We start from the raw sequence: 17470 nt of genomic DNA, 5'->3' as shown, positions 1-17470 counted from the left end.
AAAAAAAGGAAGAATAACTTTACATACACTACTTCTCAGCATATAGAAGACTTGAGGAATGGAAGCTTAACTACTTTAAGAGTCTTAACATTCAACAATGGACATGAGTTATGAATCATGAATCATGTTCAGAGCTCATGAATAGAGTTACCCCAAGCTTCATACACATATCACTTTTCACTTAGATCTAACACATGCCCAAAAGAAAGAACATATAGGCTTTACATATTTAAAACAAAACATACCAAAAGAAGGAATAGCTTTACATACCTCTTATGAGTTACTCTTTATCCTATTTGCCTCTTCGTCCTTTGAACCTATTCAACATGAAAGTAATACGAATATCAACCACTCTTAACTTTCCAGTATCTTAGGTTGCACGTTAGTATTAATGGAATCTATTTCCTTAGTCATTTCCCCGACTAGTTCTGTTATTCGCTAAGGCATCGACGAAAATTGGGCAGCACCTCCCCTATAATATGCCCTATCCAAATTTCCAGTTAGGACCCTAAGACCTACAGCCAACAAACAACAACAACCTACAGCAATTCACACCAACAATATACAACATAAACTCCAAATGACTTATTCAAAAATACAGTAGCACAATAGGGCGTCTAGCCTTTATTTTGTAACGCCTTTCATTATATGCAATGAGGGTTCTTGTGGATTCAACCAGCAGCACCCCAACCCACATTAGAACATATTTAGGCCCTGAAACAACACATCACACCCCTACAGCAGCACCTCACACGAATAACACTATCCTTTAACGACAATTTAACTATAGCAATTCCAATTTAGTTTATTTCGAACGTCGAGCATCGCTACGACATTCTTAAACTTCCAGCAGCATACAAGGGGTGTAATACACAATATAACAACACCATAAACTTCAAATTGAAAGGAAAAACCTTACCTTTGCCAAAATTGGCCAAAACTCGCCAAACCTATCAAAACGTGAATTTTGGACAGCCTACTGTCTTGTATTGTCGCTTAGTTTCGAAGGGGTAATTGAACGAAACAAGATTTGTGTCCTCAATGAAATTTATAGACATGTGTATTAGGTTTGCATAAAATTTTGAATTAACCCTACAGCAATTTTGTACAAAACGATATGCCCAAAATACCAACAGTAATGCGTGTAAGATTTCCAAAACCAAAACCACCTCCTTTACACTTCATCACCCTTTTTCACGAAGCTAAAAGCAAAAATGGATTTGAAAGTATAAATAAAAGTTATAAACCTATGAAATACCTTTCCAAATCATATATAATCACCCAAAACTAAGCTATACACAAGACGTTATACCAATATCACTAACAACTGTCCCCTCCAAAAACGGGTCTGTTCCGTAGCGTTTTCTCTTTAGGTTTCTCTTAGTTTTCCAAGTGAAGAACTGAAAATATGGTTCCATAGGCATCATAATATACATATATACACCTCCACGTAATTGAGAAACACCGTAGATAAATAATTGACGGAGGAAAAGTGAAGAACTCACCTTTAATTCTTCTAAACCATGGCTGCCTCCTTCCCTTCTTCTTCTCCACATTTTACTCTCTATGTTTTGGGATGATTTTGGATAAATAATGACTTAAGAGTCATTATCATACATATATAGGGTCCCTTCGGAAGGGACACGTGTCAACCCCTAAGGGTGACACGTGTCAAACCCTTATTGGGCCACGGATCCTTGCCTTGTCTCCTAGGCTGCCACGTTTCTTTGTGGGGCCCACCCTCAAGTAGGTGGGTCACCTACTTGACCCCCAAGCAGGTGGATTACCTACTTGCTTGAGGTGCTTCCACGTGGCACCTCCTTATTGTTGCCACGTGTCATCTTCTCCTCTTCCTCCTGAGTTCGTAATCTCGTCTCATTTTAAGAGCCTATGTAATCCATGCTTCGCAAGCTTGGTACGTACTCCAATAGATTAAGTATGTAATACTTCCAAGTTAGTAGCTTACGTAGGTAACTCGAGTCCTACAACTCATTACTTGGCCTCCAATTCCTTTCGGATTCTTATGACTCCATTTCCAACCTTCCTTCTCACGAGGTATCCCAATCTTCTTTCCTTAGAGTTGTTTGATAGTATTGTAGCTTATCCGGCTCTCATGATAGTGTCTAAGGAAATTAAGAAGACGTTCCGAGCTTAAGAGTGCGGGGTGCAACAGTCCCTTCCAAAAACGGGTTTGTTAACTAGTTCTTAACATTTTCTCTCTTTGTTCTATCAACTTTCTCTTAAGTTCCAAGCTGAAGAATTAATTCCGTAGACATCGTAAGATACATATATATATCTCCATGTAGTTGAGGAACACCGTAGATAATTAATTCCCGGAGGACAATTGGAAAACTCACCTTGAACTTTTCAAACCATGGCTGCCTCTTTCTCTCACGTTTTCTCTCTTATTCTTGGCTGAGTTTTGGATGAATAATTAAGTACTTAGTAACATATTACACATATATAGGATGGATTTGGAGGTGACACATGTCAGCCCTATAGGGTGACATATGTTCAGCCCCTATTGGGCAACGTATCCATGCTGCCAATAGGGGGCTGCCATGTGGCAGTGGGGTCCACCTCCCCCAACTAGGTGGGTCATTTACTTGACCCCAAGTAGGTGGTTCACCTGTTTGCTTAATGTTTTGCCACGTGTCACTCCCTTATTGGCTGTCACGTGTTTTTTTTATCCTCGTGGGTTCGTAATCTCGTCTTATTTTAAGAGCCTATGTAATCTGTGCTATGCAAGCTTGGTACGTAATCAAATAGCTCAAGTGTATAATACTTCTAAATTAGTAGCTTACGTAGGTAAATTGAGTCCTACGACTCCTTTCTTGGCCTCCAACTCTTTTCGGACTCTGGTGACTCTATTTCCAACCTTCTCTACTACGGAGTATCACATTCTCCCCTCCTTGGAGTTGTTTTCTAGTGTCTGGACCGTGGGGATCTCCTGGTCACTTTCAAGAAGACTAGGAACACATTTCAAGGTTCAAAAGTGTGGGTGTAATATCCTTCCCCCCTTTAGAACATTCATCCCTGAATGTTAAAATTTTCCTTAGAACTTTATACAGAGTATAGGGAGATTCCTTTCTATTATGGTAACACCCACTTCCCTCTAAATAGTTATTATATGAGTTCCAACAGTTGGGGCTACCTGTAGATATTGGAAATAAGTACGAATACTTGTGTTCCATGTCCTCTTCAATTTCTCAGGTCATCCTCTTTTCTGGTTTTTGTTTTGCCACAGTATCTTGACGGAAGGCACGTCTTTAGTCTACGATCTTCTAGTTTGCCGATCTAAGATAGGTATAGGTTGTTCCTTACAGGATTCCATTTTCTGGACATCATCTATGGAACATACTCTAGGTGGCTCATCAGTACCCTTGTGAAGCATCCCTATCTGATGAATTAGGCGTATAGTTTCCAAATAAGGTGGTAAGCTCAACTCGCCGACCACTTTGCCCACCTTACGAGCAACTTGATATAGTTTAATATATTTTGGGTTAAGTTTCCTTTTCTGGGTGACCCTGGTATGAACATTCAATTATCAATTTGAACTCTGTATGTCGATGTCGATTATCTGTATATCATTTTTGCCGACTTTGGGATTTTAGTCAATAGCTTGCTTAATCATGTTGAGGCCTTTTTAGCTGAGTCTTTCTAATATCGACCCATCCAATAGGGGACTTAGACATCTTGCTCTACCAGTCTTGTACAGGGTCATTGGGATACTAAAGTAGTAATTATTATCATAGACAACTTGATAAGTGATGGATAATTATCCCAACTACCTTTGAAGTTAACAACACCAGCTCATGACATATCTTCTAGCGTTTAAATGGTACGCTTTAGCCTGTTCATCAGGTTTGAGGGTAAAGTAGTGTACAAAGACTTATGTGTCTTCCCAATTTCTTCGCGGACTGATTTTCGGTTGTTAACTATAACTTGGGATCCTTTGTCTGGGATAATAGCTATGGGGACTCCGTAAGGTCGTACCACTCTTTTACCCTATAATTTTACACATTCTCGGCTAAGTAGGTAACTTTTGCTCGAAGGAGCAGGGGCTAATATCGTTAATCCACAACTAACATTCCCTCCAGAGTCATCTGGCGCTGGAGTGCAAAGTGAGTCTTGTAGCCCTGGTTATATTATGGGATTTTCGACCTTGCGTATTACTTCCTGTCTTCCATAAATTACATCAACTGGTACCCTTATCATTTGGGTTTTGCTTTTTTTTTTCCGCCCTAAGAGTTGGCTACCAAGTGGTGTCGAAATTCTCTCACCCACTGGCCCGTATTGCCATTCTGTTGTTTGCCTCTCATTAACTGGTACTATGTTGAAGATTTATGGCATTCGAGTGCGTTGTCAGTTAGCAATTAGCTAATCCTTCTTGTCTTGCCTAAATCCTTTTAACAATACTCTCATAGTAATTTATAGTACTCTAGGAACATAATCTCATGTTGTTTCTCCACCGCTAGTTCAGATTCTTTCATCTCGAGCGACCACACCCTCACTATTGCACTAAATTCCACCAGAATTTAGAAGTTAAGCGTGCTTGGGTAAGAGAAATACTGGGATGGGTGACCTCTTTGGGAAGTCCTCATGTCGTGTTTTATGACAATCCTTGCAATAATGTGCGGGGCACTCAACTTAGCCCAAAATTTATCTTAGCATCGTCTCACTCATCTTTATGTGTTGCCTTGCCCTTTCCTCTGTTATCTTGCAACTGGCATAGGGGTAGATCTTTAGTTCCACTACGATCATATCCTTTTTTGTTCATTTTGATTTAACTTCTTCTAGTGTATTCCCCCCTTTTTGTACGCACCCATTCATTGGGGTTGGATACTAAGTACCGCTAAAGTTCATTCATGTAGTGACCCTTTGAGCCACTTTGAGTTCTGTCTATCCTTAGTTAGTATAGTCCAGAAGAAGTTTGGCATATGAGCTCACCATCCTGTAGTAACCAGCTAGTTCTACCCATCTTACTTAAACCCTTTTAAACTTTCCTTATCCCAGCTGGTAACACTTTATTGTTGTTATCTTGTGTCTTCCTTTACCTTTACAAAACTATGAGAAGGTGCTCAACTTAACCTGAGAAATATCCTAGCGTCGTCTCGCTAGGTATCACCTTGTCATACTTCTTTCCTTTCCCCTATTCACTCAGCGTTCTTCTCATTTCCTACAATAGGAGGCTTTCTATTCTTTTTTCCTTGGTTATATATCTATCGTAACATCATTTGCGACCAACTATATAGCTAACATTTTGGCTTTTGGTCTAGCATGCTGTCATTATCTTTTGTAGTGCCTCTTGAGTTATTCGATATCCTTTCATTGCTATATTCTTTTGCTTTTATATGTACCCACCTTCTAGCATTATGTTATTCCAGGTCTTGTTAGAAACTTCTTAACACTATCCTACATAGCATGCTAACTTCTATCCAATTATTGACGACTTCTAGATCCTTCTAACTTTCTTTCCCCCTTTAGAGGGTACTTATACCTTTATCCGCTTATATCTTGCTCTATGTCCAATCTCCTTCCCCAATGTACTTGGTACTGTATCAGGTCCCCATCTTTTTGCATTTTTTTTGCCAACCTGATTATGTAGATACGGAATCTTAGCTATATCATGAAACTATGAGAATCTTTTCATACATAGTGTGACACCTCATCTATTACTCTGTACTTGAGTAATGGGACCGATGGGACTACTCATCTAAGGCCACATTCTACTTATCTTCATCAAAAATTTATTAGTACTTGTAGTCGTTCCAATTTTAATTAGGTAGTACTAGTATTCCGACGATAACTATTCCAGGTTTTCTTGAAGTAGTGGCTTTGTCCCCACCCTATATTCTTTGTTCCTTGAGATGAATGGAAGCTGCAACTTTTATTCCTTGGGGTGAATGTAGGTTACAGCAATTATTCCTTAAGTTTGTCATCCTTGTCCCTTAAGGGTTCCACTATTTTCAGGGCGACGTGGTGTACCCGCGTCATTCCTTTATATCTTAATCTCCATACTCTTCTTGTGTACTCAATGCAAGCTTTTAACTTAGTCAACATATACTAAGTGCACCTTACTAGTGGTCCTACTTTATCCTTGTATAATTGGATCACACTGTTCAATTCATACTTACCTATCCCCTTTTTAGCTCGTACTCACATTCAGTTCCTGACATCTCTTTGACGTGCTACTGTCCGAAGCTCTTTTCCCAATTAGTCGGTGGAGGACTATCAACTTTTATCGTAAACCATTTTCCAACCATTATTGGAAGAAACTAGAATCTCTTAAATATCACAGTATTTTTGTTAATACTTGACCTACCTGGTCTCATTCTGAGTTTATTCTCGAGTTATGAACAACTTATCTAATTTATAATTAGAAGTTGGGGCCTTGGTACTTTGAAACTGAGTGAAGCTCAATTAATGAATATCTTACCTTTCAACCTGAGCTTCTCTTATTTTTATAGCATAATTATGGTTGGAGATACTGTGGTCTGAACTATACTGCTCAGACAAACTTTTATTTCTCCGACATAAACTTCCCCAAGTAAAAAAGGTATCCCTTATTGACGACATGAAGAGTACCTCTTACAGCTTTAATTTGGCATAATATGGGTACTCGGTATCAATTTTCAAGACATGTTATAAAGCTATGTTTTATTCCCTTTTTCTTGTTTTGGGAAAATTTCGGTAGAGTTTCCTCTACACTCCTTACTATCCCAAAACCTGCACGCAGAAAATACCAACAATGCCTCACAGGGCCAACACACATATATATATATATATATATTTATATCATATCATAGACGCACAGGGTTTTCAATATCATCTCATACCGCAGCCACACGGGGCTTTCAATATTAATAATAATATGAAAGTAATGGACCTACCTCGTATGTCCAACTTCAAACAACATCTGTTGCACTTTCTGTTTGCTTTCCTTTAAAGTTTCAACTTTACATTTCAATCACATGTCAATACCTTACCTAACAGATATCTATCGGGCCTTTACTTTACTTACCTACATGCTTCGTAACTTTCCATGTCGTCAATTACTTCCTTCTGTTGGTGTTATCCTTTTGTTAAGATCCAAGGTTAGTATAAGGAATTTTCCTATGACTCAGATCTAAAGCACAATTTCAGATATGAAAGAAAGGTAACATCCTAAATGTCTTGTAGCTTTCTGTTTATGGATATGGCGTGCAACACATCAATAATGAAGACTTTACTAGACACGGTCTGCAGATAATTCAAGGACGAACTGCTCTGATACCACTTCTGCCATGACCCAACCCCGTAGGCCGCGACTGGGGTCCGACCTAGAACCCCCGTATACCTAACTATCCGATGTGGTTAAATTGAACTGTAAATAAAATAATATCATGTAACAGAGACCTACTGGGCGATAACATTTTCATAAACCTGTAGCCCTTTTCATTTGTATAACAACATGAAAGGGCACGCAAGCCGACAAGGCTGCCATAACATAATAACATCTATCATACGTCATGTAGACCCAGCTGAATCAAACTGACATACATAACCCAAATATACATGTCTACAAACCTCTAAAAATATTAACGACAACATATGGTGGGACAGGGCCCCTGCCATCCTCCTAAATAGATAAAAAAATTCTATACATTAATGGTCAATATCAAAAACTAGGTTCCGATACAATGGATCCTCCTCTAGCTAAGCTGAGCGGAATCCTAAGCTGACGGACTCCCAAAACCTGTACCTATACCTGCGGGCTTGAAATGCAGCCCCCCGAAGAAAGGGGTCAGTACGATATATGTACTGAGTATGTAAAAATAACATAATACAACTGGAAGCATATCTGAGATAGAGGAATAGGGGATAAGATATCAAATCAGAAACTTGTACTTGTACTTTGTGAATTACAAAAACATGCATGTTCGAATCATATCATATACCCAGCCCTTCCAGGGGTCCAGTGAATCGCCTCTATAAAACCATCATGGCCCCAGTGCCATCACCACCTTATTACAACACATCATTATATATATATATATACATATGTATCCTGGCCCTCTAGTGAAGGGTCGGTCGACAATGCACTAAATTATGCATAATTACTATTCCTAGCTCAGGACGTGGTGAAAGAAGTGTTATAGTATACACGAGTAGAGTAGTGAGTAACTATATGCAATTTAAATCATTATCAGAGACTTGACAAAATAAGACAGTTAAGCTTTTGTTTGAGGACCTGAGTAATGGTGTAGTCATCTCGAGTGTCCTCTAAATGCCATTATGGGCTGCCTCAAAAGTAATCTCGGGGACCCTAGACATGTATCAACATAGGGCCAAATCATTTATGGAATCAAAACACTTAGTCTCGTATAATCTTTAAGACTTTGGGCCTATAGATTTGGTACCTCTTTAACATATAGAAGTTTCCAGGAAAATAGTTCACTACTATCATAGTTCGATATTCAAAAGTTAATAAGAGATGTTACGAATGGAGTTACTCCAGAGCTCACATCATATTTAACTTACCACTAAGACATGCCAGAAAAGAAAGAAAGTAAACTCTATATAGTTTGTATTTTCCTTCAGGTGGTCATTATGTACACATCTCATACCAAGCCTATCCTGGGGATCGGTGAACAACTATGGCATCATAATCTCATTTTCATACCAAGTACATATGAAGAGAAAGGAAACATAGTTTCCCATACACTACTCTTTAGCAGGTAGAAGTCTTAATAGGCAATGCTCAATTCTTGTAGGGGTGTCAATACCTAACTGGAGTTAGGGATTATGAGGCGTGCCTGGAGATCTGGGAATGGAATTATCCCCAAATTCCGCATCCAATTCACTTAAGTCTAAGACTTTCCAAAAGGAAAGAAAGATAACTGTACGTACTTATGAAAAAATATGTCAAGAAAAAGCTTTACATACCTTTTATCAGTTATTCTTTATCCCATTCACCTCGTCGTCTTTTGGACCTATTCAACATGGAAGTAATGTGACTATGAACCACTCTGGACTTTCCAGCACCTTCAGTTGCACCTTAGTATTCATGGAATCTATTTACTTGTTCATTTCTTTGACTAGTCCTTTAATTAGTTAAAGCATTAACAAAATTTGGGCAGCACCTCCCCTATAACGTGCCCTATCCAAATTTTCAATCACACCCCTAATAACTAAATACAACCAAAAACAACAACTTTCATCACATATATGCAATGCACACCAACATTACACAATACAAACGCCAAACAACTCACTCAAAACTATCAAAACGTGAATTTTGGAGCGCTTACTGTCTTGCATTGCCGCTTCGTTTCAAAGGGGTAATTGAGGGAAACAGGATTTATGTCCTTCATGAAAGTTATAGAAATATGTCTTAGGGTCGCATACAATTTTGAATCACCCCTACATCAATTCCATACAAAACGATATGCCCACAATACCAACAGTAGTACGTGTAAGACTTCCAAAACCAAAACCTGGGCAGTACCTCCTCTATACTTCATCACCCTTTTTTAAGAAGATAAAAGCAAAATTGGATTTTAAAGGCTAAATGAAAGTTATATACCTATGCAATACCTTTCCAAAACATATTGAATCACTTGAAACAAAGTTGTAAACAACAAGTTATACTAATATTACTAATAACGGTCCCTTCCAAAAATGGGTTTGTTAACTAGTTATTAAATTTTCTATCTTTGTTCTTTCAACTTCCTCTCAAGTTCCAAGCTGAAGAATTAATTCCATAGACATCGTAAGATATATACATCTCCATGTGGTTGATGAACTCTGTAGATAATTAATTCACAGAGGATAATTGGAAAACTCACCTTGAACTTTTCAAACCATGGCTTCCTCTTTCTCTCACATTTTCTCTCTTATTCTTGGCTGAGTTTTGGATGAATAATGAACTACTTAGTCACATATTACACATATATAGGGTGGCTTTGGAGGTGACACATGTCAGCCCCATAGGGTAACACATGTCCAGCCCCTATTGGGCCACGTATTCATGCTGCTAATAGGAGGCTGCCATGTGGCGGTGGGGTCCACCTCCCCCAAGCAGGTGGGTCACCTGTTTGTTTGAGGTGATTCCATGTGTCACTCCCTCATTGGCTTCCACGTGTTTTTTTTGTCCTCGTGGGTTCGTAATCTCGTCTTATTTTAAGAGCCTATGTAACCCGTGCTACACAAGCATGGTACGTACTCAAATAGCTCAAGTGTATAAGACTTCTAAATTAGTAGCTTACGTAGGTAAATCGAGTCCTACGACTCCTTTCTTGGCCTCCAACTCTTTCCGGACTCTGCTGACTCTATTTCCAACCTTCTCTACTACGGAGTATCACATTCTCCCCTCCTTGGAGTTGTTTTCTAGTGTCTGGACCGTGGGGATCTCCTGGTCACTTTCAAGAAGACTAGAAACACGTTTCAAGGTTCAAAAGTGCGGGGTGTAACAAAAAGTATCCATGAACACCAAATAATTTGGAAGAACTTGACTGTTTTGATAAAGAGCTTGAGAGAATTTACTTGAAGTCTTCAATGAAATCCTTGAGTGTCTTTTGTATAGAGAGAAATATTTGAGTAGGTGAATTGTAGAAGAATGAATATAATTAGAGTTTTAGGTTAATTTATAGAGTTGAACTAGGTCCTAAACACGTCTAGGTTCATTACCTAATAATTTGGGAAAATTCTAAAATGCCCTTACTAGAAATACAACTCGGCCAAAAAATGCTTGGCAGGTCCACGATGCGGACTTGTCGCGAACTTTTCTATTTTGTGTAATTTCTTGAGAAGTCTATCTTTCGATCTACGGGTCCTAAAAATCCAACAAAACTATTTTCCTGCAGGTTTTGACCCCTTGTTCGATATTCCGTACTCAGATTTTCTAAAAAGATTAAGGATAAGACGTTACATGAGCTGACTAATCCCTAGGCATTCTTAAGGCACTTGTGTGCATTTTTGAGGGATGTTACAGATGTATACATCCAAATAAATTTGGCATGAAGGTAATATTCTTCTCAACATGTAAATTAAGGTTCAAGTTCTCTAAACTCAACCTAAGCATGATGTTCACCATCAATAGATAGCAGAAAGAAATTTTACTATAATAAGTGTTCACCCTCTTCTGGATATAGTTCAATACTCAATTGAGCTCAAAAACCCCTCACTTAACCCATCACATGGGAATTTTAGTTCAAATAGTTTCGTAATCCTTTTATCGCAGATAACTCATGAATTACACATTCATAAAGCAAGTAAGACTGGAAATAAGGACCCCACACAGGCCACACCACACAGATAAGTCCTAACACGAGAATCAAAAATAACTTAACACTCATAATCTACACTACAACCCCATCCCAATATATAATATTAGACTAACTACTTACCCATCCCTGTCTCAAGAAGGATGGCTAAACCTAACTCAATATTCAAAACCGCACTCGAACGCTTCTAATGGTAGAACAACCCTTGAATTCAACATCGGAATTGACAATCCACTATCAAAAATGAAACACACACATCACAAAAAGTCCAATGACACCCATATTGAAAGGATTCATAACTAGGGGTAAAATTATCCAAAAATTGCAAAAAAATTGAAAAGGATGAATCTTAAATTATATTTTAAAAATACATTCTATACATTGAGGGGAGCTAGTGGTTAAAAAATTCATAAAAATTGACCAATAATCGAGAGAGAAATTGAAGATATTTGGGATTAAGGTTTAGGAGTAAGAATCCTAAAATTCCCACTTTATAACTAGATTATATAATGATTTAGGAAGGGGAATTCGTAAGTAAATAAAGTAGGATTGAAAAATAAACTTACCCAGACAAAATACTTTATAAACTTGAGCAGTAATCGCCTCTCCTAAGGCTCTAAATAAGAAACAATGGTTGAATTTAGGAAATGGATACTGATTCTCAGCATAACACTATTCAGGCACAAATTGTGCATCAAAATCTTGAGCTTGTTACTCGCGCGATAGTGAAGCATAGGAGGTTGACATATCGAGATAGTGTTCCTACCTCTCATGATCGAAGTGAACAAAGAAGCAACTCTTTATGATCACGTGAAACTGGTTACGATCGCGACAAATGAAAAATGGGCAAGTCGCGATCATGGGAAATGCATCACAATGGGGAAAAATAAAGTGACCTGCATAGGAAACCAGATACTGCAAATTTTCCAAGTCCAAAAATGCTCTTGCTTGGATCCTTCGAAATCATTCAAGCTCTAATAAAAATTATTACTACCCAACCCCATGACCCGCTACTGGGGTCCGACCTGGGGCCCTGTATACATATCTAGCAGATGTAACGATCAATATAAGAACTATAAATAAGAAACCCAGTGGGTCATAGCATTTTCATGCCTGTAGACTCTTTCATTTGTATCTTATCATGAAAGGGCGTGCAAGCCCACAAGGCTTCCATAGTATCTTAATATTTACAATACATCATGTAGACATAACAGAACAGAACTTACACGTATAACCCACATATATGTCCACAGACCTCTAAGAACATTAATAGTAACATATGGCGGGACAGGGCCCCTACCATACCCATGAATAAACAAATATATACATAAGAGGTTTGGTACTACAACTCAGCTCCGAATCAATAGAGCTTCTTCCAAAATGGGTGAGTGGAATCCTAAGTTGGCGGACTCCCAAAACCTGTATTTGTACCTGCGGGCATAAAACGCAGCCCTCTGAAGAAAGAAGGGTCAGTACGATATATGTCTTGAGTATATAAGCATAATGTAACTGAGATAACAACTGACATAGGCATGCAAAAAATCAAGAAGAGCATTTAATAGGGTATTGTACTTGCACCTTACAAAGTAAGGTCATGTATATCATTATCAAGTACCGTATCCAGCCCGCTTGAGGACCCGACGTTATAAATGCATCAGTTTATCATCATGGGCATATGTATACTATTAGCATTGTGGGATGTATAGCTCGATCCATATAGATATGATAGGTTAGTACCGAGGAACGTCCGACTCGATCCCTACACATATAATATGTTAGTGCCAAGAAGCGTTCGGCCCAATCCATATATATAATACGTTAGTGCCAAGGAACATATGGCCCGATCCTTATACATATAACATGTTAGTGCCGAGGAACATATGGTCAGATCCCTATACATATAACACATTCGTGTCGAGGAACGTATGGCCCGATCCCTATAAATATAACACGTTAGTGCCAAGGAATATATGGCTCGATCCCTATACATATAATAATTCATATACGTGGACACAAAACCTAGTAACGTAACAACCATCTCCTGAATATCTCATAAGATGTGTTAAAAAGTCTCTAGGTATAAGAGTATACACATCCAATCATTACTCAACTAATAGAAGGGTCGAGGAATAGGAGTTTCACCACTTTAAGAATCCTAACCTCAAGAAGTAAGTACAAGTCATGATTTATACCCAAAACCTATAAATAGGATCGTCTCTAACTCATACCATATATCTCTTCACTTACATCCTACTATTTCAAAAGAAGGAAGGGATAAGCTTCATGTATACTACTTTTTGTCAGGTAGAAGACTTACAAGTCCATAACTCATCTATCGCAGGAGTTCTAATATCATGTAGTGAATAAGATTGACGAACCATACTCAGGGTTCTATGAATGGAAGTAATTCCACATTACATACACAATCCACTTAGGACTAAGGTATGCTAACAGAAAAGAATGATAGACTTTACGTACACCTCACTTTCTAACGTATGGAAGGCTTAAGAGGTCCTAGTTCAATTACTGTAAGAGTGTTTTCATTAAGAAGTAAATAAGGGTCGTGAATTATGCTTGGTATTTATGAGTAGATTTACCCTCAAGTTCATATCATTTACTAATTAACTTGAAAACATGCCAAAAGAAGAGAAATAATAGGTTTTACATATATTACATTTTATCATATAAAAAAACCTTAAAAAGGAAATAGTTTGACTACAAGAGTTCCACCATCATGAAGTGGATAAGAATTATGAACTGTACTCGTAGCTTTACGAATGGAGTAACTCCCAATTTCACATACATAACACTTACATCTAAGACATGCCAAAAGGGAAGAAAGGGTAGCTTCACATACCTCTTATCGATTGCTTTGAACCCGCCTTGTCTCGTCGTCCTCTAAACCTTTTTAACACGAAGGTAATACTAGTATTAATAATCTTTGACTTTCTAGCTTTTAATTCTGTCACCAACTATCCATAGGAACCAATTCCTTATTCGCCTTCCTCGAATAGTCTCGACTAGTCTATTAGTTATTTAAAAAGTTAACGGGATTTGGGCAGCATCTCCTCTATAACATGCCTTATCTGAATTTCCAATTACATCCCTAATCACTACAGCCAACCAACAACAACACCCTGCAGCATATATACAAGCAATTCACATCAACAGTACACAATACAAAATCCAAACGACTCGCTCAAAATTAAGATATCCAAAATAGGGTTTCTAGTCTCTATTTTGTAAAACCTTTAACCTACGAAGCGGACGAACCCGTGGATGCAACCAGCAGCACCTACATGTATTTTAGAACACTTTTAGGCCCTGGAACACATCACCACACCACCTACAGCCGCAGCACCACAAGCGGAACACCTTACCCGACTTCAATTTAACTATAACGACTCCAATTTAAATTATTGCTAATGTCAAGCATATTTATGGAATTTCAATATTTACAGCCACCTACATGATGTGTAATACACTTAATAACAACATCATAAACTCCAAATTAAAAGGAAAGACCTTACCTTACGTTAAATTCATCAAACTCACCAAAACTATCAAAATGTGAATTCTGGACAGCCTACTATCTTATATTGTCGCTTAATTTCGAAGGGGTAATTGAGGGAAAAAGGATTTGTGGCCTCAAGGAAAGTTATAGAAATGTTCCTTAAGGTTGCATAAAATTTAAAATCCCCCCTACCGTAGTTTTGTACAAAAAGATATGCTCAAAATACAAACAGCAATCCGTGTAGGATTTCCAAAACAAAATCTGGGCAGCACCTCCCCCATACTTCATCACCCTTTTTCGAGTAGAGAAAATCAAAACTGGGTTTTAGAGGATAAATGAACGTTATAGACCTATGAAATATATTTCCAAACCATCTTGAATTACTCGAAACGAAGCCTTACAAATGGAGTTATACTCATTTTACTTACAGCGGTATCATTCAAAAATGGGTCTGTTAACAAGAACAAAAACCTTCTCTTTGCCCTAACAATAAATTTTATGTTGTTAAACACCGTCATATCACCGTAGGATATCTTAAATAATTAATTCACAGAAAGAAATTGGGGAACTTACCTTGGAAGAATCCTATCCGTAGATCCCTTATTCTTGCTCTTTAGCTTTTCTCTCCACTTTTTCTAAGGCTAAGATGCTGAAAATAATGTTGATCAGCAATACACATGTATATATATGTGTTCTTAAAAGAGGACATGTGTCAGCCCCCAGGGGTGACACGTGGCAGCCCCCTAGGGTGCTACCTCATTCCATGAAACCAATCATATGTTGCCACATGGCAGCATGGGGTCCACCCTCGTCACCTACTTAGCCCAAGTAGGTGTGTCACCTACTTGCTTCATTTTTGTGGGTTTATAATCTCGTCTTACTTTAATAGCCTATGTATTTCTTGCTACATAAGCTCAACATGTACTCCAATAGCTTAAGTACGTAAAACATCCAAGTTGATAGTTTACATAAGTAAGTCGAGTCGTACGACTCATTACTTGGCCTCCAACTCATTTCAAATCCTTATAGACCTATTTCCAACCTTCACTCTTAAGGGGCACGTCCTCCCTTCCATAGAGTTATTTAATCATGTTATAGATAATCTGGGTCACGGGACAACTTTTAAGAAGCTTAAGAAGACATTCCTAAGCACAAAGGTATGGGGTGTAACATTATTCCCCCCTTTAGAACATTCGTCCTCGAATGTTAACTAGCCTCATAAGGTCTTACGAGTGCTTCAAGATTTCTCTATATTGGTTGTTATCCAAAGGCCTATTATTAACCCATATAGTCAATTTAAGAGGGTAGATTACCCGTAGGCATAGAGAACATGTGATATTTCTTTTCCCTTTCTTCTTTCCAGTTCTCTTACCACACATCATATTGTACCCTTTACACCAACATGTGTAGGAGCTTAAAGTGGCTCGAAAGATGCCTTAGCATTGTCATACTAGTCTGTACGTAAACCTGTATCGTTTCTTACTTCCTTCATCTATTGTTAGGGATCTACTATACCTTTTGTCCTTAGTACTGATTGTACCTTAAAGGTTTTTCTTCAAACCATCTTATACCTTCCCTTAATATATTCGAATATAGCAGTTACATGGCTACTACTGACTTCGTTTATCGAGTAATCACCTGGTTTTACTCTTGGCATACCGCCATTCGTAAGTTGCATCAGTTATTTTGCAAAGCTATATCCCCTATCTTAAAGGGTCTTATCATCTTTCACGGTGGAGTCATATATACATAATACTTCTTTATACCAACAATACCATGCAAGGCCAACGTATACATACATCCATGTAATCTGATATCACAGCCGCACAGGGCTTCCCAGGGGATTACCCATCCTAGTACTACTCTTGCCCAAGCATGCTTAACTTCAGAGTTCTGATGAGATCCAGTGCGTTAGTTCTGGTATGATTGCATCCATCCCTTGTGGGGTCTCATTTGAAGTTTAAGCGTTCCCATTTACATATGATAGCGTCAGTTGATTTTCTCTTATGCTTATATTTCTCTTGTCTACTTCCCCCCTTTAGGGTGTATCCATGTCATTATCTATTTATTTCTAACTTTCCAAATACATAGGAGTCCTTTCTAACCTATTTAGTATAATTCATTATTTCTATATCTTCCTTTACATCCCTATACTTTGGGTTACCCATTTACGAAACCTTAATACCATCATAAGGTGCTTAGAACCCTCAATTTATAGTACCAACTCTAGTCTTAAACAATAGGAATCGAGTAATATCCTTAATGTAGCAGTGTATTCAAAGCCACATTCCATTCATCCCAATCAGTAATTAGCTCGTGCTCATAATTGGTTCAAATTCTCCACTCCGGAGCACTTATACTTTGATGATCCATGTTTCAAGCTTTGTCATAATACTAGCTTTATTCGAGTGGATACCACTTGACTTTTTATTCTTAACACTCCCTATAAATCTGTGTAAGTCTTTCTTATTTATTCACTATTTGTCTTTCTATCTTCCACTTAACTTAATATGCTTTACACATTTCACTGTACCAGCACACACTCATAATCTAGTTTGTCACACTTGCTTTAACTTCTCGTACTTACCCTTAAGTTTTCTCCTATTTCACTATAGAGGAGATTTCTCATCTTTTCCTTTTTTTGTTACGTATATATCACAATATCAATTTAGTCGGTACCTTAATATAT

At 38.0% G+C, this 17470-nt stretch overlaps 1 pseudogene; it reads right to left on the bottom strand.

Moving 5' to 3' along the window:
- Positions 1–16597: 16597 nt before the first annotated feature.
- LOC129881266 (5S ribosomal RNA) lies at positions 16598–16715 on the bottom strand (annotated as a pseudogene).
- Between the last annotated feature and the right edge of the window lie 755 nt (positions 16716–17470).

This window comes from Solanum dulcamara, chromosome 2, assembly GCF_947179165.1.
Source record: "Solanum dulcamara chromosome 2, daSolDulc1.2, whole genome shotgun sequence".
Taxonomy (NCBI): Eukaryota; Viridiplantae; Streptophyta; class Magnoliopsida; order Solanales; family Solanaceae; genus Solanum; species Solanum dulcamara.
This window is presented reverse-complemented; position numbering and strand designations above follow the sequence as displayed.